General features: G+C 41.2%; 1 pseudogene; it reads left to right on the top strand.

Moving 5' to 3' along the window:
• The first annotated feature begins 1403 nt into the window (after positions 1-1403).
• Positions 1404-24186, top strand: part of LOC139460353 (sodium-dependent glucose transporter 1-like) — a 55970-nt pseudogene continuing 33187 nt past the window's right edge.

The raw sequence follows: 24186 nt of genomic DNA, 5'->3' as shown, positions 1-24186 counted from the left end.
GACTAATGTTTTACTGATGACTGCTCGTTACTGATTACATGTTCCCTTGTGTTTTGGGTGCACAATTAACTTACTTTTTCACATGATTGCCAGACCCGTGAAGATCCGGGGTAGAATAGGTCTTCAAAACCCATGCTTGCTGTAAAAGGCGACTATGCTTGTCGTGAAAGGCAACTAACGGGATTGGGTGGTCAGGGTCGCTGACTTGGTTGAGGCATGTCATCGATCCCAATTGCGTTGATCGATGCTCATGATATAAATCACTGGATTGTCTGATCCAGACTCGATTTTATACTCGTGATATGGCTGGAATATTGTTGAGTGTGGCGTTGAACAGCAAAGACAGAAACAAACAAACCCAACTGCAGATGGAATCTACGCTTCAATCCATCGTGGATCGAATGACGATACTCAAAAACCTGAACCCCTCAATTGTTTTTATCAAATGTTTGATTTTCGAAATATAAGTTGACGATATTATTTCCAAAACATGATCTGTATTTGCTCTTAGTCTGCCTTCAGAGAATACTCTACATGGTTTTTTTTATTATTCAAACGTTTAAAGTAATACACAACTGCTGATGGGTATTTTATTTTTGAAAATCAATATAGGCACATATTCCCAACAATTTTCAAGTACATAAAAACTTAAACTCACTTTACTTTCTTTTCCCGATGTGAATAATACAATGATAAAATAAATAGAAAACATCCGTTTCCAAAATCAGAAAAAAACTGACGCTAAAAGCAGCGCCCATTCTCGATGCAAAATATATCACAAACTTGTGTTCATGAATCAATATCAAATACAAAATGAGTTGCACCGGTCGGAAACATGTTGGTTGGTTGGTTGGATATCACGAGGATCGAACGCCGCAATTGAGATTAATGACATGCATCAACCAAGTCAGCGAGCCTGACCACCCGAGCCTGACCACCCGATCCCGTGAGTCGCCTCTTACGACAAGCGTAGTCCCCTTTTACGGCAAGAATGGGTTGCTGAAGACCTATTATACCCCGGATCTTCACGGGTTTCTCTCGTAATGATAGCTTTGCAATTGGGATATGGGTAAAACAGAATATTTTGTTTCTTTTCTTTTTTTTGGGTGTGAATATTGCTCAGTGTGGGGTTAAACAACAAACAAACAAACCTCATTGGAACTAGATACGCACTAAAAACATGAATATTAAGTATCGTCAGATGCTAATGATGAATACTCTAGGCATCCAGACAGTAATGGGGCTTATCCATATTCAGTTTACCGTGACATTCTATATCATCCATATCATTTAGAGGATATCAAGTGGGTAGTCTCTCACAACAACTCAACTGATGTAGTAGACCTGCCTCTCTGTCTGTATTATTATTGAAATATCACGCCTTCAACGTTCTTTGGTCAACTATGGGAAATCTAACTTGGTCATGTCCTTACGTGGAGCATGTTTTGATGCTAGCCTTAATAGGTTTCACTGTAAGTATTCAAGATTAATTCTTATTTTATGTCAAGAGGTTTAAAGTCACCAGACAATGTGAACATGTTAAGTTTGATTGTCCGGTGAAATAGTTCTTCAGCAACCCATGCTTGCCTTAGAGGCGACTATGCTTGTCGTAAGAACCCACTAACGGGATCGGGTGGTCGGGCTCGCTGACTTGGTTGATGCATGTCATCGTATCCCAATTGCGTTGATCGATGCTCAGGATGTCAATCACTGGATTGTCTCGTTCAGATTCTAATGTACCCCATGGGAGGGGATAGTGACACTAGTAAGTAATAGGTGCTTATTGTAGCAACAAGGTTAATGTATTTGGAAATTTGAATTACTGTTACATATGTCCATGAAACAGGTAAACCGAATCTAAGTATAATGGCAGGCAGCATTCGATGTGTTCAACACATAAAAAGAAAGGTTTTGTCCATGTCCAATGTATCAATGTGTCACCTGCCATTCAAAGAACCATTTTTGTCCTGTAAATGTGACCCGTGAAGATCCGGGCAAAAATAGGTCTTCAGCAACCCATGCTTGCCGTAAAAAGCGACTTTGCTTGTCGTAAAAGGCGACTAACGGGATCGGGTGGTCAGGCTCGCTGACTTGGTTAATTCATGTCATCGATCCCAATAGTGTGGATCGATGCTCATGGTATCAATTCCTGGATTGTCTGGTCCAGACCCGATTATTCACAGACCTCCGTCATATAGCTAGAATATTGCTGAGTGCGTTGTAAAACAACACCCGATCCCGTTAGTCGCCCCTTACAACAAGCATAGTCGCCTCTTACAACAAGCATAGTCACCTCTTTCGACAAGCATAGTCGCCTGTTACGACAAGCATAGTCGACTTTTACGACAAGCATAGTCGTCTTATTTGATATTCTAGTGGTAACGGGGACCAGGGATTGTATGGAAAAACTATTTATTCCATTAAAAGCTTGAAATAATAATTATGCTTCAGATTGTTGAAAACAGAAATTGTCAGGCACAAAAAAACACATTTTTGCTAGATCCCTGTTATAAAAAAATATGTAGGCCCATATTTTTTATCAAAACAACTTTCTGGCTATATAGCTGTAGCTGAAACAAATATCTAGCCTCCATTAACAATACAAGCCCTAACTAACCCAACTTATCAAATGGTCTTTCTCTTACAACTATCATAGACTGCTGGGGACCTATTCCAACACGGAATCATCAAAAGGTTGGGGGAGAGGGAGGGTGGAGTGTGTAGAACTCGTATCATTGATGAAACTACAATATTCACGCATCTAACAGTGATTACAGGTTTCGAAAGCCTATCCCAAAACGCACTTGTGTACATATTTCCACCCTGCCGCTCCTGTCAGGGTGTGGGAATAATGCATTTTATCTAAACAGTATCGATCTGTTTAAGCTACATTTGTTCACTTGAATTAATCATTTAAGTGAGTGAGTTCAGAACTTATGGAAACTGTGTGGAAGAGTAATGGTATTTTTCTGTATTTGCAGTCAATCATGAAATGAGATGAAATGAGATGAAATGACATGAACTGACATGAAAAAACAATTGAAACATGAAATACTCATGAAACAGAATAAAATAGACACAAATCCAAAGATGGAATTGTTTTCATTTGAAAAGTATCAAAGTGTGATTTTTTGAAGTGAACAGTACACCTGCTTCCTGCATGATACCCCAGCAGGATTTACGTCATCACTTTAGCTGCTGGTGGAAGTGCACAATGCTAGCCAATATTAGTGAGTGAGTGAGTTATAATTTTAAGTCACATCGGCAATATTTCAGCCATATCGTGACTATCAATAGTTAAGCATAATCAATACAATTGAACTTATATATAAACCTGCCAACGAAGAACAGTAAAATAACTAGACTTATCACAGAAAAAGTTATAAAACTAGTACGAAAGCATTAAAAAGATAAGCACTATATACAACGATACAAGATAAAAGCGGGCTATAGTTCGCCATCAACTGAAGGTAGATCACCATACTAAGGACCATGGGGACTTACAGTACTTTTGCTTCCTGCATGATACCCCAGCAGGATTTACGTCATCACTTTAGCTGCTGGCCATTATTAAAAACATACTCGGAATTGAGTTGGCTTAAAACACTGGTTGATGATAGTGACATCAATTATGATAGGATTACGTGTCACACAGGGGGACTTTACGATACGTTAACCCTCTGGATAGAGTCTTCAATAAAGTCAGTTGATAAAAACATCACACGAAATTTAAAAAAAATTTTTTTAATTATTCACATACAATTATTCACATACCAATTTCTTTCAAATAGCTGATGAAAAGATGCCCGCTGACACGAGAGCATTCAGCTTTACGCTTTGATAATGTGAATCCCTTGCGATGGCAAAGTCCACACAGTCAAGCAATATATGCTTGACGGTGAACCTTTCATCACAAGGGATACACTTAGGAGGTTCGTCCTCATCTGTCCAATGCGGATATTCGTGTGTAAACCGACTGTGGCCAATACGACATCGTCGTAATGTCTTGACTGAAAACTCAAGTTGGTCTGACCGAATGTTCGTTTTAATTCGTGAAGTTTATTGCTTCCTTCTTGGATGTCCCACCTCTTTGGCATGAGAGTATAACATTTAATAGTTGGTTTGAAATCGCTGTACAGAATAAGTAGTGGAGGTAACGGTTTGTCAAGAGCTGCTTTAACTGCAGCATCAGCTTTTGGGTTACCGATAATACCTACATGACTTGGCAACCAGCAAAAGACGATGTCACATTGGCCAGTAGAAAGATCATTGAAAATGTCCAGAATAATAGGGTGATCTGATGATACAAGACAACGAATCAGAGAAGATGATGAAGTTTTTAGATTGGTTTTGATTTTTGATATAGGTCAAAGCTGTTAAGACAGTTTTGGCCTCAGCAGTAAAGATAAAACAAGAATCTTGGATTATTGAGGAGACAGTTCTGGATCCAATGACGATGGCACTAGCAACTTTGCCAACATTCTTAGACCCGTCTGTAAAAATGGACCTGTAAAAAATATATTTTGCTATTGGTTGTACGCTTGTCCACAAGACAGCCTTAGGCCCTGATGGTGTATTAAGTCTAATTTTTCTAAATTGCTTTTGTAGGCTCCACCTTAGATAATGGAACCAAAGTTTAGTTTGGAGCGTATTAACGATATGTACAAGTGAAGGAGGGTGATCTGATCCCCTCCCCACTCGGAATTTGAAATGACTCTGAACAAGTCGAGAGCCTTCAGGCACTTGGCCTTGAGATATTTGATGCCTGGTAAGAATGTGAGATGACGGTCAAATATGAGACCCAGGAAACTGGCCTCCTCTGCTACCTAGATAGGAGTACCATCTAAAAATAAATCTGGATCCTTGTGAGGCTTGTATTTACGAATAAAATGAATAGAGTTTGTTTTTGATTTAGAAAATTTAAAGACGTTTTCGTTCGCTCATTTTTGAAGAATTAAGACAGAGCTGTAGCTGTCTTTCTATTGTATTCATATTCTTACCATGACATGAAATGTTGAAATCATCCACAAAAATTGAACCATCAACGCTATTGTTTAATACTTTAGTGAGACTATTAATTTTGATGCTGAACAGTGTGACTGATAGTATGCAGCCTTGAGGGACGCCCACTCGTACTTGAATTTGTCTGTTGTTAAAACTTGAGTTATGAACTGAGGTCGTCTGCCCCTCAATCCAAATTCATGCAAATCTTTTAAAATACCATGTTTCCACGTTGTATCATATGCCTTCTCTAGATCGAAAAAGATTGATACAGTATATTGTTCGTTGATAATGGAATTTTAAATAAACGATTCTTAACGCCCCTAATGGTCAATGGTACTTCTGTGTTTTCGGAAACCACACTGGATGTCACTCAGGAGGTTATTGGTCTCCAGGTACCAGACTAATCGATTGTTGACTCCGTACTCCATGGATTTACAAACACAGCTTGTCAAATGATATTGGACGATAATTGGATGGATATGTATGATCTGCTTTGGAATAGGAATAATGCTAGCATTGTGACATGAAGGAGGAACATTTCTGGTGGTCCATATTTCATCAAATATATTCAGTAACTTTTCTAAACATGGATCGCGAAAGTGTTTCAGGAGCTGACAGTGGATGTAGTCGGCTCCTTCTGCAGTGTCATGAGTTTGCCCTACGGCAGTATACTATTCATGGAGTGAAAATGTTTCGTTATAGTCCTCACCCTTATCAGAGTTAAAAAATGTCGTTTCCTGCTGTTTTTAAAACCTCTGCAATTGATGATAAATTTTGATGAGGAGGAATGGTTTGCCAAAGTGTCACCAAGTTTGTTGGCAATTTCGGATTTAGCAGTTAAAAGTGTATTCTCCAGATTTGGATCCTTTGCCCTGAATCTCTTGAATCATGTTCCACATCTTGGACATGGGTGTGCGTGATTTCATTTTTGATTCATAGTTCCTCCAGGATTGACATTTATTCTGTTTAAAGGTGCGTCTCGCTTTAGCTCCAGTGATTTTGACGTGTTTCAAGTTGTGGACAGTTGGATGTTGTGGAAATATTCCTGAGCTTTCTTCCTATACTCACACGCAAAAGAAGCGCAAGCGCTTTTAAGCAAATAGGTCACAAACACGGAACCATAAATTGATACGAGTTTTAGCATGTAGTGAAGCCTGTTGGTGTTATCAATATTTTTGGTTGCATTTTGGAAGCCCCGAGTAAAAACGCAACATAAAAAACGAATCGCCAAAACGCACCAGTTCAATAAATATGAGGGTATCATGCACCAATTTCTCGCAAAATCGAAAATGGAGGAACTGTAGTGGGTATAAAGCTGTGGCCGATTCTTGGACCTACCACTCCTTGGTCAACAATGCCTCGTCTAACTCAAATTCAGAGAAACCAGGCTATAGGTTGTTCGGAAGCTGGAGAGTCTGTCCAAGATGTTTCCCGTCATTTCAACGTTAACATAACCACAATTTACCGTCTCCTGCATCGATACAATGCTACACAGACCACAGCATGACCTTCCTCGGAGCGGTCGTCCTAGGGTCACCACACCTCGACAAGATTGGTCAACACCAGCGACATCCGTTCCTAACTGCAAGTGAAAGTGCTCGACAGACCATAGGAACACATAATCAGGACACTGTGATCTGACGTCTCCGTTCCAACAACCTCAGATGTCGCCGACCAGCACGTCGTCCTGTTCTCCAACCACGGCATCGACAAGAACGGCTTCATTGGGCACAGGGTCATCGCAGTTGGCGTTATCGTGAGTGGAGGCGTGTCATCTTCTCTGATGAAAGTCGCTTTTGTGTCTCCCATGCAGACGGAAGAGTCAGAATTTGGCGGCGTTGAGGTGATCGTTTCGCTGACAGAAACGTTGTGGAAAGGGATCCATGGGGTGGGCCTAGCGTCATGGTATGGGCAGGGATTGGACTTAATGCGAGACTTGGACCCATGTGCTTTCTGAATGTTGGTGAAGGTCGGAGACACGGCGTCACTGCTCAGCGGTATATCGACCAAGTGATCAGACCCCACGTTGTTCCATTTTTTGCACAACATCAACAACACATTTTCCAGCAGGACAACATTCGTCCCCATGTTGCCAGAGCTACCATGGCCCTTCTCCAACAACACAACATCCGTGTTCCACCGTGGCCAGCCCTCAGCCCTGATCTGAACCCCATCGAACACTTGTGGGATGAGGTTCAAAGGCGTCTGCACAATGTGCGCCCAGTCCCTACAACTGCCAATGAGCTACGCACAGCTGCCCTGGATGTGTGCAGGAGGGTCCCTATGGCCTTCACAAATCGTCTGATCCACTCAATGTACAGATGTGTTGCAGTGATCAATGCTAATGGTGGTTACACCAGGTATTGACTGACATTTTGGGTATTGACCCGAAACTGTGTAAGCTCTTAACCTTTGAAAAATTCAATTATATCATCTGCCTTTAAATCCATTAAACTGTTTTCGGTCAAATTTTTGTCAATCTTTCCCTATTAGTATTTCTTGTCTTTACTGTTGAAAATACATAACATATATATGTATATTTTTTTTAACTTGTTTACAATTATTATCGAACCATGGTTTACGTATATGAGGTATTTTCAGAGCACTTAGGGATGCTTTCGTCTCCAATAGCATTTAATATATCTGAAAAGAGTCGTATAGGATCAGGAAACATTCCTCAAACGGGTTAATAGTTGTAAGTAGTGTTGGAAAATGGTCACTTCTACAAAGGTCATCATGGACCGACCATTCGAATTCATGTAAAATATTTGAATCTGTCAGTGAAAGATCGAGAGCCGAGTATGTGCCAGTGTGTTATAACCATCATTTCAGATGCTTAAATCATTATTTGAGATCAAATCGTCAAGAACATGTCCCTTATTATTTGTATCAATACTACCCCATAGGGGTTTATGACCATTTAAGTCGCCCATGATGATACAGGGCTTCGGCAGCTGATCGTACAAAGTTCAATGTTCAAAGTAACACGGACAGCAACAGTTTGTAGAGTAGTGTTGAGTGGAACAGGGCTATGGGTTATGCTCTGCTTCACCAGGAAGAGCCTCCTGAAGCTTTATCACCAGGATTGGAAAACGAGTGGTAAGAGCTGTACTGATGGATATCAAATAGATCTGTGTTTTTTAGGTAAAAAAGACAAAGAGACAAAAAGCTGATGATTTAGAACTTGAATTAAAAGTTGGATTTCATTAAGAGTCTTCTTAAGACCTCTGCATTTCCATCGTATAATGTGGTGGTGCTTCCGCAGGAGCAATGTCACACGAACGTGAGGAAGAATTTGTAATACTCTTATCGGTTTCATGTGGAGATGGAGTTACCTCCATGTCCAGAGGACCAAAGGAGTTATGGACCTCTAAAGGAGAGGTGGCCTTTTGTGTTTGCAGCTGTTCTTTCTGCGGCTTCTTTTTCAATAATCTCTTTTCCCTGTTAGAAAGTTTAACTGGTTCTGGTTCTGGTGTTGGTTCAGGAGTCTGAGACTCAACATTTTTTACAGTTTTGGGTTTGGGAGGAGTCACAGACGAAGGTGTCACAGTTGGTTTAACGAGTGAAGCAGTAGGATGTGGCTGGGGAGACTTGACCCATGTACGATCAGTCTGGCAGTCGATAGAGGCAATGGTGATAGAAGGACGAGACAGCATCAGAATAAGAAATGGCAGAGGTGGTTGCAGTAGCACCAGCAAATCTCTGAGATTGTGTTCGACTTTGACCTTCATTATTTGTGATTCGCTTTTCCACACAGGGTAGAATTTAGACGAGGCCATATGGTTCCCACCGCAGTTTGAACACTTCATATCCTTCATGCAGTCAATGGCCTCGTGCTTGTCACACCAGCAGTAACAAACAGCAGAGGCATGACAGGACTTGGATCCATGTCCAAACGCTTGGCAGGTGTAGCACCGGAGTGGATTGGGTATGTACACCTCCGATCCAATGCTACAGTAACTGGCTTTGATTGATTGTGGCATTTTAGAACGGGCGAAAGTGAAGAGATAGGTATTGGTCTCTACAACCACACCAATCTTTTTTACAGGAAATCGTTTGACAGCTTTGACAGATTGTTGGGGAAATTCTTTGACATTCTCAGTCATGCTGGACAGGCAGCAAGCCCTGTCACAATCCCTTGCATGCGTTCAGTGTCCTGTGTTCAGATACAGCAACCTTGATATTTACGAACTCTTTTAATTTCAGAAGATTGATTAATTGCTGTCTCCGTGCACATTCTACAAGGAGAGATCCGGATCGAGGCTTGGTGACATTTGTAACCTCTCTGCAGATACCAGCAATACCTTTGGAGATTGCGAAAGGATTCAGTTTTAGGGGTTCTTTGTCACAAGCTTCGATAATAGAAAAACGTGGCCAAAAGTCAGATCGGTTGGTGGTATTTTCGTCAGGTGAAGTGTCAGACTCAATGTATTTACGTTTTGAACCAGGTTGTTGGGAAGCCATGTCGAAAGGGAAGAAAATCAGCACCCCTTTTCCTCACCCACTATGGAGTGTCGACAAGGTCTGTCTTATGCTGCAGCGGATTTCAAAGCTGCAAAGAATGTAGATAAAGGGGTGTGATACTCCAGCAAATTAGATGCGAAAAGCTGTAACTATCTACCAAATTAAAGATCAGGCTGGTTCGGCCCTTGACAATCGATTGGAGACGTACAGAATTCGGAGGTCGGCCAGTCTTGGCAAAGTGAGGGTCCAAGTGGTGTGTTGGACTAAGGAACACTATTGCCAGCTCCGTCGCCCTCAACACAGGGTCGCAGCCCTCGGGAAACAGGCTGCCCAATTTGGTCGCTTTTTACGACCAGCCATGGGGTGCTGAGGACACATTCTTGATTATCTTCCCCCTGGTCCCCACGGGGAACTTCCGGAATAGCATGGATGGGTGTAAAAGGTTTAAAACACATTTGGAATACTCTGTTATGTTCCAGTGATACTGGTCTGGTACTGTGTAGAAAGTGCTGGAAGCTGGTTAGACTATATATGTGGAGCGGGCGCGTCCTGTCTCATCTCACATATCATCTGACATTACATCAAGACCAGATTGTGTTTGAAAATAACATTTTTACCCTGGATTCCTAGCCTTGGCCTATCTCGGAAGCTTAACCACTGTTGTGGCGAGGTGATTATTATTCTTGCCATTGACATTTCCACTGCTCTCACATTTTATACTGTCATTGGATATTGTACTACCACTATATTGTGTACTGCAATTGTAATTGCTGTGCATTAATTTTTATTGACTTGTAAACCTAGTTGATTTTGTAATACAATTGTTGATTGTACACCATTTATTGGTTGTTTGTTGGTTTCACACTACGTTCTTTTACGTACAGGTTTCTGGGTTAACATGTTGTTTCAATTTGGGAATCGACTCATAACAAGTTAAGTAGCCGTCTTTGTAAGGATTTTCAGCTTCTGATTGCAATGACACTAGTGGAGTGATCTTGTCATATGTCTTTCGAAACTTGAACTGATTCTTCAAACCAGGGTACATTCCCTATGTTAGGGGCTGCATTCTGTACAACCAGAAGAAGTATCATTTAACCGGATGCATAGGTACATGTCTTATTAATGTAACCACAGTATGCTACCTCTTTTTAAATGCCTTACATTAAAGTGACGTCACGAAACGCTGTTGTAACATGTTATTTAACTTTTAGCAGATATTTCTTTTAATTACAGAAAGGGTTTGGTCGATTTTATTTCAAGTACATCTTTTCCAGGGACTCATTGACAGCTGCTTTGGACCAAGTCTACAGGACCTCCAGTGCCTGTACTCCGTGAGTGTTCAGACCATCAGCACCCTGTTTCCTGTGTACGCTGGCTTCAAGGCAGCAGGCAGCGTGCTGTACGTGCCGGTACATGCAGTGTTCAATGTGTATACACTGATGATGGTGTGTGTCCTTGTCAGCAGTTGCCTCGTGTTGGTAATACCCCTCTGTTCCTCTTTCTGGGTGGCTGCAGCTGCAAGTTCCGGCTTAGGACTGACTGCAGGGGTGATAAATACTGGTGAGTAGCAATAGTATTGGAGTAGGACACACCTATATGTTGTAAATTCACGTTCGCATCAACGATTTATTGCGTTAATATTTTGATGTAATACTTTAAACGTCATGAAGACAGGGCTCAAAAGCGTGTATTATTTTCAAAGAGTATACTGTTCAAAGCGGCGTTAAACCCAACTCACTCACTCACTCTACGAGCACAGTACCCTCAGGAATTACACCACTCCTAGGTTTGTTTGTTGTTTAACGTCGCATTCAGCAGTATTCCAGCTACGAGGGACGTTCAATAAGTTTTGCAACTTCAATGTAAGACCAAGTCGCAGAATAGTTTTTGCACTTTTATTTTTCAGTATAATCTCCATTCACAGTAAAAACTTTTATATATTTTCAAAATAGTTTCACATACAAATCTTTGATATGTTAACTGGTAATTTGTTTGTTGTTTAACGCCGCACTCGGCAGTATTACAGCTATATGACGGCGGTCTATAAATAATCGAGTTTTGCCAGACAATCCGGTGATTGACATCATGAGCATCGATCCACGCAAATAGGACCAATGCCATGTATCAACCAAGTCAGCGAGCCTGACTACTCGATCCCGTTAGTCGCCTTTTACGGCAATCATTGGTTGCTGAAGACCTATTCTATCCCGGATTTTTACCGGGTCGGTAATTTTACTGAACTTTGTCTTGTAGTGATGAATGCACATGTTGCAGTTTTTCTTAAAACGTATTTGTATATCAGTATGTCTATAATATACTGTTCTTATCATTTCATATTATTTTTATTGCAGCTGTTGTTGCCACAGTCGGGAAGTTGAGTCAAAGTCCTATGCCAATCCATTTGATGGGACTGTTTTTATTTGCTGGATACACCCTTGGGCCATTGATTATCTCACCTTTTCTCAACAACAAGAACTGCACGACACATGGCTTGAATGAGACGGGAATCCATAGTGAAACGACAGACAGCAGCATCGTTTACGCATACCTCAGTTTTTCATTAACTGGAATAATACTTGCCATGTTTCTGCCTATAGCACGATGCCATCAAAACCACATCGTAGACAAGACTACGAAACCAATGAACAAATGTTCCTATGGGAAATTGGAATGCATTTTTATTGGCCTTCTTATGTCTTTAATGCTTATCGGGGGCGGCACAAATTTCGTATATGGGACCCTCCTGCTGCTCTTTGGAACGAACAGTTGTCTACACATTCCTGAGAATATCATGGCCCTAATGACGTCTTCAATGTACGCGGTCACATTGTTCGGGCGTGCTGGGGGCGTGGTTGTAAGCCTAGTTGTTCCTCAGTTAGGTTTAATCACAGGCTGCTTGGTAGGGGTGTCAGCTGGTTCTGTTCTCCTAGTTATTACTGCAGAAAGGAGTTTGGCGTATTTATGGGTCGGTTCTAATGTACTCGGATTATGCTACTCGCCATTTTTTGCTGCCGTGCTGGCATGGGGTGTTGAAAGTGTTGATGTGAACGAGAACACGTATGCCATGTTCTCTTTCTTTGACATAGCAGGGGCATCAGTGATAACCCTTATTATAGGACAATTGATGTCGCTCATCGATCCTCAGATGCTGCATTATTCTATGGCGGTTATATCTGTTATTCAAATACTGATAATGTTGGGTCTTTTCTACCTTCGGAAACTGTTAAAAAAACGCAAAAAAGAAGAATACACCGTACTGTCTGGAACTTAAAGTGGTCAGTTCCTTTTGGGGCGGTCGTGTAGCCTAGTGGTTAAAGCGTTCGCTCGTCACGCCGAAGACCCGGGTTCGGTTCCTGACATGGGTACAATGTGTGAAGCCCATTTCTGGTGTCCCCAGCTGTGATATTGCTGGAATATTGCTAAAAGCGGCGTAAAACCATACCCACTAACTATAAATCAAATAGTTATGATACCAGGTGATACCAGTGGCACCCATCACAAACACATGCAACGACAAGTCAGTTGTTCAAACCACACTCCTGCGCAGTGATGACTCGTCAATACGCCACTGCAACAAGCTACTTTGCATATCACTTGATCGAGCTGTTGCCTTGTTCGTAAACAAACAATATTTGAGGGTGACAAATAAACGCATGCTAACTATATAGCTTCTGGTAAGGAAGTTAGCGTTATTATTTAATGCTATTCGTCGACTGTCCCGAAATACCTGTAATTTTCCCAGTGTTTTGCAGTTCGGCTTTGGGAAGGAGCACGGTGCTGCCATGTCGCTATTTACCGTCATTGGATGTGTAGAAAGTTATGTTTTGTATCAACACAGCATTTCTAGATAACGAGAAAGTCTTTCATCGAATATGGTATGCGGGTCTCCTGGTAAAACTCTATCATCTTGGTATTAGAGGTAATTTTGGTCTCTGTTGCATCACTGTTATACGTCAATGTATGCGTGTGTTCATTATGAAGGCGGGCAATGTTATGTATTTGCTGTTAGACAAGGTAGAGGGCAGGGTAGTGTTATCTCAGCTTGGCTTTTTCTTGTGTTGGTTTGTTGTTTAACGCCGCACTCAGCAATATTCCAGCTACATGACGGCGGTCTGTAAATAATCGTGTCTGGACCAGACAATCCAGTGATTGACATTATGAACATCGATCAACGCAATTGGGATCGATGACATGCATCAACCAAGTCAGGGAGCCTGACCACCCGATCCCGTAAGTCACCTTTTATTGCAAGCAAGGGTTTCTGAAGACCTATTCTACCCCGGATCTTAACAGGTCACAAACATGACCTCATAACTGAGCTTCGGCAGTTAGATACTGGAATATGTACAGATTATGTTAGTTTGCCATGTGTGATACTTGCTGATGAAACTACATTTATCAGTTACAGTCCTAAACATCTACAAACAGCTTCAGATACAGTTGTTAATTACGGATCCAAATGGCGATTAACCTATAATGCTTCGAAAAGTAAAACTGTGAATATGTTTGTGTATTTGTTTGTTGTTAACGCCGCACTCAGCAATATTCCAGCTATATGACGGCGATCTGTAAATAATCGAGACTGGACCAGACAATCCAGTGATTGACATCGATCCTCGAATTGCATTCTTTTTAGTGCATATAACAATAACATTGATGTAATAACGTATCATTTTACTATTATAGAATTCTCTAAGTATTTATATAAAATAAAAAGTTTTCTTGCACAACGTATGGTAATATTACCAATATGTCTCACTGTTATAGCATGTATATATGCGGAACGAAGTTCCCACCTTCGTGTTTGTTGTTAAACGCCGCAGTCGGCAATATTCCAGCTACAAAACGACGGTTTGGAATTAATCGAGTCTGGGCCAGACACTCCAGTTATTAACATCATGAGATTCAATCTGCGCAATTGGGATACGATGACATGCATCAACCAAGTCAGCGAGCATGACCATCCGATCCCGTAAGTCGACTTTTACGACAAGCATAGTCGCCTTTTGCGGCAAGCATGGATTGCTGAAGACCTATTCTCGCCCGGATCTTCACGGGTCACGTTAACAGGACAAAATTGGTTCTTTGAATGGCAGGTGACAAATTGATAAATTGGACATGGACAAAACCTTTCTTTTTATGTGTTGAACACATCGAATACTGCCTGCCATTATCCTTTGAATCGGTTTACCTGACATGCATCAACCAAGTCAGCGAGCCTGTCTCGGGGTAATTTGGCTGTATTGCTTTAAACGACTTCTTCTCTGGAAGTAAGAGAAAGATATCCAACATATTTAGTTGGAAGCATTCTCAGGTAGTGAGGATTCACAGTTGTACAAATGGTGGGGCTGACCCCCAAGGGTCTGTTGGGCGAGGCCAAATCGGAACATAATTTGGCTATATTGCTTTAAACGACTTCTTCTCTGGAAGTAAGAGATATATATCAACCATATTTGGTTGGAAGCATTCTCAGGTAGTGAGGATTCACAGTTGTACAAATGGTGGGGCTGACCTCCAAAGGGACTGGGGGACGGGGCCAGATAGGGATAATTTGGCTATATTGCTTTAAACGACTTCTTCTCTGAAAGTAAGAGAAAGATATCCACCATATTTAGTTGGAAGCATTCTCCGGTGGTGAGGATTCAAAGTTTTACAAATGGTGGGGCTGACCCACCAAGGGGCTGAGGGGCGGGTCCAAATAGGGGTAATTTGGCTGTTTTGCTTTAAACGACTTCTTCTCTGGAACTCAGACTTGGATATCAACCATATCTGGTTGATCCCCACTGTATAACCATATACACATTTGCTTAGTATACTTAGAGGAAAGCACATACATGTATGCTACAAGGAATGTACCTTCTTTCCGGGACTACCAAAGGAGTTAGAAACTTACTAACATGCAAACCGATATTCTCCCCACCCTATGATAAACAGATACATTGTATACATGTGTTTGTTATGAAGAGAATAATACATTTACGCCAATAGGATTCGCCCTGTTGTCCAGGCTTGCCTCTGGAAACTTAGTTCCTGGATCATAACATGGAAACGGTTCAGATGTTTATGCTACATTTGTATCTAGAGAAGTACACGTTCATGCTGTCAGATTTGCCATCCACCCCTTCTAAATGCTGAAAGAGTCAACATTACGAGTGAGTGAGTGAGAGAGTATGGTTTTACGGCGCTTTTAGCAATATTCCAGCAATATTACGGCGGGGGGACACCACAAATTGGCTTCACACATTGTACCCATGTCGGAAATCGAACCCGGGTCTTCGGCGTGACGAGCGAACGCTTTAACTACTAGGCTACCCGACCGCCCTTCAACATTACGAAATATTTGCAGTATTATGTACATGTATAGTGCAAATGTATACTTTGTCATGATTGCGTAAATAGATAGGTGAGCGATACAGGCCCTCTTGTTTACCGCCGTCATATAGCTTGAATATTGCTGAGTGCGGCGTTAAACAAGAAACCAACCAAACCAACCATTGCATTGGCAACCTGTTTGCCATAGGCTGCGTCCCTGTGTCGGCAGTTGGAGGGAGTTGAAGGTTGTTCATGACGTAGGACCGGGCAATAGTCCAACTCACCGGTTTGACCATTACTTTACCTAGACGGGTGGTAGGATGGACCCGGTCATGCCAAGCAATGTACGTCATTATTGTCTTTCAGAATGTTAAAATAATTTTTTTGTCTTGGTTCATTCTTTTGTTCTGCTGGAATATACCACTCCTATGGTGCTATGGTGCTGGAATATCGTTTACATACGGCATCCCCCCTGTTGGCGCTCCGTGGCACCTAGTAAATACAACCATTGGTGAAAATAAATCCAACAACAACTAAACACAGGAACTATCAGAATCTGACAAGGTGGACACAATTTTATGGATAACAACTCCTTTAATACTGTAAAAAGCGACGTTTCGATATAGATCCTTATACCGTTGTCAAGCAAAACTGAATGAGGGCGGACTAACTGAGGTTGGGGATTTTACATGTGCTTCTCGACTGCATGCGTATGTCGCACAGATGAATGAGGGACTTACTTACTTATATTGGAGATTTTACGTGCGCTTTCCGACTGCAGCGTATTTCGCACACGGGCCCGGCCAAGCCATTTAATGTGTTTCCGAAAAGGGGGAAAAGTTGTTTGGCAATCCAGTAGGGGTGTTTTAGTGGTTGCTTATATAGAATTTTGGAAATTTTGAAATTTTGAAAAAATGCCAAGAGGGTTTGGGGGACGAACTAAGGGACCTGAGTATGGAAGTTTGTTAGTTTGATTTTGTGGTCTGGTTTTGGTAGTTTATTAGGGTTTTAAATGCGATTTATTAGTCCTGTTTTGATTAAGTATACGCCTAAGGCTTTGAATTTTTCTATTTTATTTCGTGGGTTTAGGATTGCTTCTAGAGTAACAGCCTTATTTTGATTTAGGGTGGTTTGTAGTGTAGTTCGGTGTGTTAGGTAGTGGGTGCAGTGTATGAGTGCGTGTTCTGTGGTTTCTTGTTGTTTGCAATGTGGGCAGGTTCCTGTTGCGTGTTTTCTTATTATTTTGAGGTGGTTATTTAGGTTGGTATGTCCTGTTTGGAGTTTAGTAATTACTCTGTCGATTTTTTTGGACGGATGTAGAATTTTTGGTTTGGTTAGGGGGAGAACCTCTTTGATTTGGCTATTTGTGTTTTGATATAGGCTATGCCATTTTTTGGTGATTTTTTGTTTGTTAACACTTTTAATTTCTGATTTGGAGATGGGTAGGTTTAAGCTTATTTCTGGGATTTTAAGGGATAGTTTAGCTGCTTTATCGGCGTTTTCATTGCCGTGAATGAGGGACTGACTGACTGATATAGAAGATTTAACGTGCGCTTTCCGACTACAGCGTATTTCGCACACGGGCCTGGCCGGACCATTTAGTGTATTCCGAGAAGGATGAAAGTGGTGTGTGCAACCCAAGAGGGGGCTTTTAGGGGTTGCTTATATTGATTTTTTAAAATTTTTAAATTTGGAATAAATGCCGAGGTGGGTGGAGGAGGGAACTAAGGGAGCCGGGTGAGGTGGGTGTTTGTATGTTTATTGGATTTTGGATTGGTAGATTAATTATTTTTTAGATGCGCTTAATTAGGTCTGTTTTGATTAGGAATACGTCTAGGGCCTTGAAGTTTTCTAGTTTATTTTGAGGGTTTAGTATTTCATCTAGAGTAGGAACCTTATTTAGATTGAGGGTGGTTTGTAGTGTGGTTCTGTGTGTTTGATAGTGGGTGCAGTGAATGAGTGCGTGTTCTGTGGTTTCGGGTTGTTTGCAGTGGGGGCAGTTGCCTGTGGTGTGTCTTTTAAGTTGTTTTAGGTGGTTATTTAGGTTAGTGTGTCCTGTTTGGAGTTTTGTAATTAATCTGTCAATTTTTTTAGAGGGGTGTAGGATTTTAGGTTTGGCTAGTGGTTTTCTGAGCACTTTTTTGATTTGGCTATTTGAGTTTTGATATTGATTATGCCATTTTTTGGTTATTTTTTGTTTGTTTACACTTTTAATTTCTGATTTTGATATGGGTAGGTTTAGGCTTATTTCTGGTATTTTGAGAGATAATTTAGCTGCTTTATCGGCGCTATTGTTGCCGTAAATTCCTACGTGGGCGGGGATCCACAAGAAGGTTATTTGTTTGCCTGCTTTTGTTAGGTCGTTGGAGCTTTTAAGTATTTGGTTTATTAATTTAGGTCGTTTTTTGGTATTTTTGTTTTGGAGGGCTTGTAGTCCGCTAAGGGAGTCAGTGAGAATTAGGATTTTTTTGTTGTTTTTAGATTGTTGGTTATGCAGGGCTGAGGCCATGCCCATAAGTTCGGCCGTGAATATAGATTGGTTGTTAGGGAGTCGGTAAGATTGTGTGGATATAACTGGTTGTGTGGTATGGACTCCGAAGCCTGTGTGGTTGGAGATCGGGTCTGAAGATCCGTCAGTGGATATGTGACACCAATTTGGCCAATTTTCGTGTATGTATGCAAGTGTGGTGGTTTTAGCTATGTTTGGGTCGGTTTGTTTATTTATTTGGTTAGCTAGCGTTGTGTCTATTTGGGGTATTTTGAGTTTAGGGGTGAAGATATTAGTAGATATTTATTAATAACTAGAGCACCACCTAGGTGGTGCTCTGACGTCATCAAGGTCACATGACTGGCAGTGTCTCATTAATATGCAGAATAACTCATTAATATTCAAATGTATGCATGACGTCACAGGTCAATTAGGTTAATAAAGGGTTAACTGACCAGATGCAATCATGCAATTAATGACTTGACCATTCATTAATCGCAGAAAACGGGATAGTAATGAATGTCCCTATATGGACATGTTACTACGACCGGGGTTGGGTTGGGTCTTGACTCACGCAGAATGGAATGTCATTGTGAGACCATTTTGGCGCGAGAACATGTGGTGAACATTTGAACCTTTTGCATTGAAGACATTTCTCTGTGGGCATTCGGTGGCGGGCTATGTGTGGTAATATTAAAAAGCCCAGGAACAAGTTTACATAGAAAGATCTCCCGATATTCAATTACGTTAATTAAGGGTCAACTGATTGGATGCAGTCATGCACTTGACCATTCGTTAAACGTAGAACAACATGTGTCTAAAAACAAGATGGCCGACGTTGCCATGAACGCTCACGGGTGTCACGTGTCCTCGGTTTGAATCTCGCGCCTGACCTACAAGTTAGTTCTATGGGGCCCCCGTTCCACAAAGCGATATGAGACTAAGTTGATCCGCAAGTGCATTAACTCATTTATAGTCAAATATAATCATGACGTCACAGGTCAGAAAGGGTAATGAGAGGTCTGTTGTTCCAATGCACGAATGCAGTGTGTTAATGAGTCCTTCATTAAGTGAGAACAAAGCATAGTAATGAGTGTCCCTATATGGAAGTGGCTACTACGAGGTTCAAATGTTATTCACGGGGAAAGGAATGTCATTGTTAGACATATTCCATTGATGCATGGATTTCGGTAGTAATGACTGTCACATGTGGCAAAGAGGGGTGTGAATTTCCATAGAAACCACATGTCCAGTTCTGAACTCTTCTCGTGTTACCCATTATAAGTTCCTTTTAACAAACAGTTGCCATGACAACTATAAAAAAAAATAAGGGTTAACAGTCTTGACTCCTAGCTAGAGGTTAGCTCTGAGAAATATAGAGTCGGTATCGCGAAACCCGTGTGTTGAAGACTGTAATGTATGCCAGTCTGGTATATGACGTTTTAATACTGTAAAATTCTATTCTTTTTTCTCAAAGATGTTTGAGTTCAAAATGTCGGTTCAGTTTCCTATTTCAATGGAAAAAATACTCGTTTAACCCATACCCAGAATCATTTTCATGAGAAAAAAATAGAGTGAAATAACGTAGTTTAGTAGATAACTTCTAAGAGATAAGATTACTTGAGCATTCATTAACAAAGAACAATGGATAATAATGAATATCCTTATATGGAAACTTAGGTCACCAATCCCTCATTAATATGCAAGATAACTCATTAATATGTAAATGTATAAGTGATGTATCAGGTGAATTAGATGAATACAGGGTCAACTGACCAGATGCAATTTACTTACATTAACAAAGAACAATGGATAGTAATGAATATCCTCATATGGAAACTTGACATCGCACGCGAAATGGAATGTTATTGCGACTGAATTTTGCCGCCTTTTTGCCCCCTCTCTACATGCTCATTCGGGGGGGCTGCGTCTGCTGAGATTATCAGCCCAGGAATAAGAGTGTGATTTATGTCAATATGTGTTATAAAACTCAACAGTAGTGTTGAGTGACTGACATTTTCACTCTAACCTTGCTGACAGTATTGAAGACGGAATGAATGAGGAGAATGGAGGTCACGTGCTACTGTGTCAGAGTCGTCTTAGGTGAGTAATAATTTTAATCTAAATATTTTTACAAATTATTTACTGATATGTAATTAGTTACATTAAAAAAATTTTTTCTTTCTTTCTCATCTGTCTACCTCTAATGCATATTTGTGTAAAGTATTTTTGTAATGTTATGTATGCATTTGTACACCATGCTTTTGATAAAATAATTCATATTATTTAACAGTTAAACTTAAAACAGATTCTTATTTTACCAATCCATTTGTAGAGTTTAATACCCAACAGAAATTAGATATAATTCTTCTTTTTTGTTGTTGTTGTTGTTGATAAAACATCACTCGTTAAACATTTTACAAAGCAAGAAATAGAACACTCATAGTGATTTTATGAAAATTTACTTTTTATGAAATGTAACAAAGTGATTTCTGATACAGACTATACTTTGGTGTGCGAGCGGCGCACAACTTTTGGGTACATGCTATGGCATTGCGATTCCTGGCTGTAGATGTTATAGTCTGTTTCTGCATGATGTATGATGTGTATGAAAAAAAACCTTGATTGAGTTTATTATGTTATCATGAGTCCAACGAATTCTCATTTAGGAAAAAAAAAGTACATGTTCAAATTCAATGTTCCCTTTGTTCAAGGATGTGTGCACCACAAATGGCGTCCCATTGAAGAACCATCATAATTAACAGACATAGTGATGTAGTTACCTTTACCTATGTGCTCTTTAATATAGTCAGACATGATCGATCAATGTATTCTTATATTGTCTTTTTTTTATCTCTTTTTACAAAACAGTTATGATTAATCTTAAGGTTTTAAAAAGGTGATCTTAGCATAGTGTTAGTTAACCATTGTCATGATACATTTCTATGACTCGAGATAAAGTTAGAATATTCTGAATTTAGCATGATTAGTTTTTTAAAACCTTAAGATTAATCGTTTGGTGTATTGTGTCCTCTGTCAGTGGTCAGGAAGATAACCCGATGATCAATTCAACGCAAGCTTCACCAAGTACATATTCGCTGGGGAGTCACGTGATCACCTTCTTTACAGCGCTCAATGGGCATAGTAATATTTCCATATTTAGTTAGTGTACTATGTACACAGTTGTCGACGCATCTAACAGTAGATCACATTGCTTATATTGTTACAAGTGAGGTTTATTTTACAACACTCCGAATGAGTTCGTATATGCTATACACATAACACCTTGTTTTGTCCGTGTTCTATGAGGCACCATTCCACATCTCAGGCTACGTTGATCCATAAGTGCAATAACTCATTCATTGTGAAATATAATCATGACGTCACAGGTCAGAAAGAGTAATGAGAGGTCTGTTGTTCCAATGCAAGAAGGAAATGTGTTAATGAGTCCTTCATTAAGTGAGAACAAAGCATAGTAATGAGTGTAGCTATATGGAAGTGGCTACTACGAGGTTCAAATGTGATTCACGGGGAAAGGAATGTCATTGTTAGACATATTCCATTGATGCATGTATTTCGTGTAGTTATGACTGTCACATGTGGCAAAGAGGGGTGTGAGTTGAATTTCCATAGAAACCACATGTCCAGTTCTTAACTCTTCTAGTGTTACCTCTTATAAGTTCCTTTTAACATTCAGTTGTCATGACAACTAAATAAAAAAATAAGGGTTAACAGTCTTGACTCTAAGAGGTCAGCTCTGAGAAATATAGAGTCGGTATCGCGAAACCCGTGTGTTGAAAACTGCAAAGTATGCCAGTCTGGTCTGAGACGTTTTAATACTGTAAAATTACATTCTTTTTCTAAAAGATGTTTGGAGTTCAAAATGTCGATTCAGTTTCCTTTTTTCAATGGAAAAATACTCGTTTAACCCATACCCAGAATCATTTTTATGAGAAAAAATAGAGTGAAATGACGTAGTTTAGTGGATAACTTCTAAGAGATAAGATTACTTGAGCATTCATTAACAAAGAACAATGGATAGTAATGAATATCCTTATATGGAAACTTAGGTCACCAATCCCTCATTAATATGCAAGATAACTCATTAATGTGTAAATGTATAAGTGATGTATCAGGTGAATTAGATGAATACAGGGTCAACTGACCAGATGCAATTTACTTACATTAACAAAGAACAATGGATAGTAATGAATATCCTCATATGGAAACTTGACATCGCACGCGAAATGGAATGTTATTGCGACTGAATTTTGCCGCCTTTTTGCACCTTTTCTCCATGCTCATTCGGGGGGGGCTGCGTCTGCTTAGATTATCAGCCCAGGAATAAGAGTGTGATCTATGTCAATATGTGTTATAAAACTCAACGGTAGTGTTGAGTGACTGACATTTTCACTCTAACCTTGCTGACAGATAAGACGTCCGTTTTCAAAATGAAGAGAGTTTCAGAGGATATATTTGGACCTACAGTCATTTTCACAAAGCATAGCAAGACCAAGTCGAGAAAAACATGTCGCAGAAAATCAATGGCATCAAAGGGGTCGCCGAAGAGACTGGTTGCATCTAAGAAGAAAAAGATGACAACCAAGAAAGCGAAAATGACTATACTGAAAATGCAACCCCTGACGAAAGTAAAGGCTGCATAAACACCCTCCTCCTCCTCCTCTTCCTCCTCTAGATAAACACCCTCCTCCTCCTCCTCCTCCTCCTCCTCTGGATAAACACCCTCCTCCTCCTCCTCCTCCTCCTCTGGATAAACACCCTCCTCTTCCTCCTCCTCCTCTGAATAAACACCCTCCTCCTCCTCCTCCTCCTCCTCTGGATAAACACCCTCCTCCTCCTCCTCCTCTGGATAAACACCCTCCTCCTCCTCTGGATAAACACCCTCCTCCTCCTCCTCCTCTGGATAAACACCCTCCTCCTCCTCCTCTGGATAAACACCCTCCTCCTCCTCCTCTGGATAAACACCCTCCTCCTCCTCCTCCTCTGGATAAACACCCTCCTCCTCCTCCTCCTCCTCCTCTGGATAAACACCCTCCTCCTCCTCCTCCTCCTCTGGATAAACACCCTCCTCCTCCTCCTCCTCCTCTGGATAAACACCCTCCTCCTCCTCCTCTGGATAAACACCCTCCTCCTCCTCCTTTGGATAAACACCCTCCTCCTCCTCCTCCTCCTCTGGATAAACACCCTCCTCCTCCTCCTCCTCCTCCTCTGGATAAACACCCTCCTCCTCCTCCTCTGGATAAACACCCTCCTCCTCCTCCTCCTCCTCTGGATAAACACCCTCCTCCTCCTCCTCCTCCTCCTCCTCTGGATAAACACCCTCCTCCTCCTCCTCCTCCTCCTCCTCTGGATAAACACCCTCCTCCTCCTCTGGATAAACACCCTCCTCCTCTTCCTCTGGATAAACACCCTCCTCCTCCTCCTCCTCTGGATAAACACCCTCCTCCTCCTCCTCCTCCTCCTCTGGATAAACACCCTCCTCCTCCTCCTCCTCCTCCTCCTCTGGATAAACACCCTCCTCCTCCTCCTCCTCCTCCTCTGGATAAACACCCTCCTCCTCCTCCTCCTCCTCCTCCTCTGGTGTTTATCCAGAGGAGGAGGAGGAGGAGGGTGTTTATCCAGAGGAGGAGGAGGAGGAGGAGGGTGTTTATCCAGAGGAGGAGGAGGAGGAGGAGGAGGGTGTTTATCCAGAGGAGGAGGAGGAGGAGGAGGAGGAGGGTGTTTATCCAGAGGAGGAGGAGGAGGAGGAGGAGGAGGAGGAGGGTGTTTATCCAGAGGAGGAGGAGGAGGAGGGTGTTTATCCAGAGGAAGAGGAGGAGGGTGTTTATCCAGAGGAGGAGGAGGGTGTTTATCCAGAGGAGGAGGAGGAGGAGGAGGAGGAGGGTGTTTATCCAGAG

The sequence above is a fragment of the Haliotis cracherodii genome, unplaced genomic scaffold (genome assembly GCF_022045235.1).
Source record: "Haliotis cracherodii isolate W230 unplaced genomic scaffold, xgHalCrac1.p SCAF_14, whole genome shotgun sequence".
NCBI lineage: Eukaryota > Metazoa > Mollusca > Gastropoda > Lepetellida > Haliotidae > Haliotis > Haliotis cracherodii.
The sequence above is the reverse complement of the archived record's forward strand: the minus strand, read 5'-3'. Positions and strand labels throughout refer to the sequence as shown.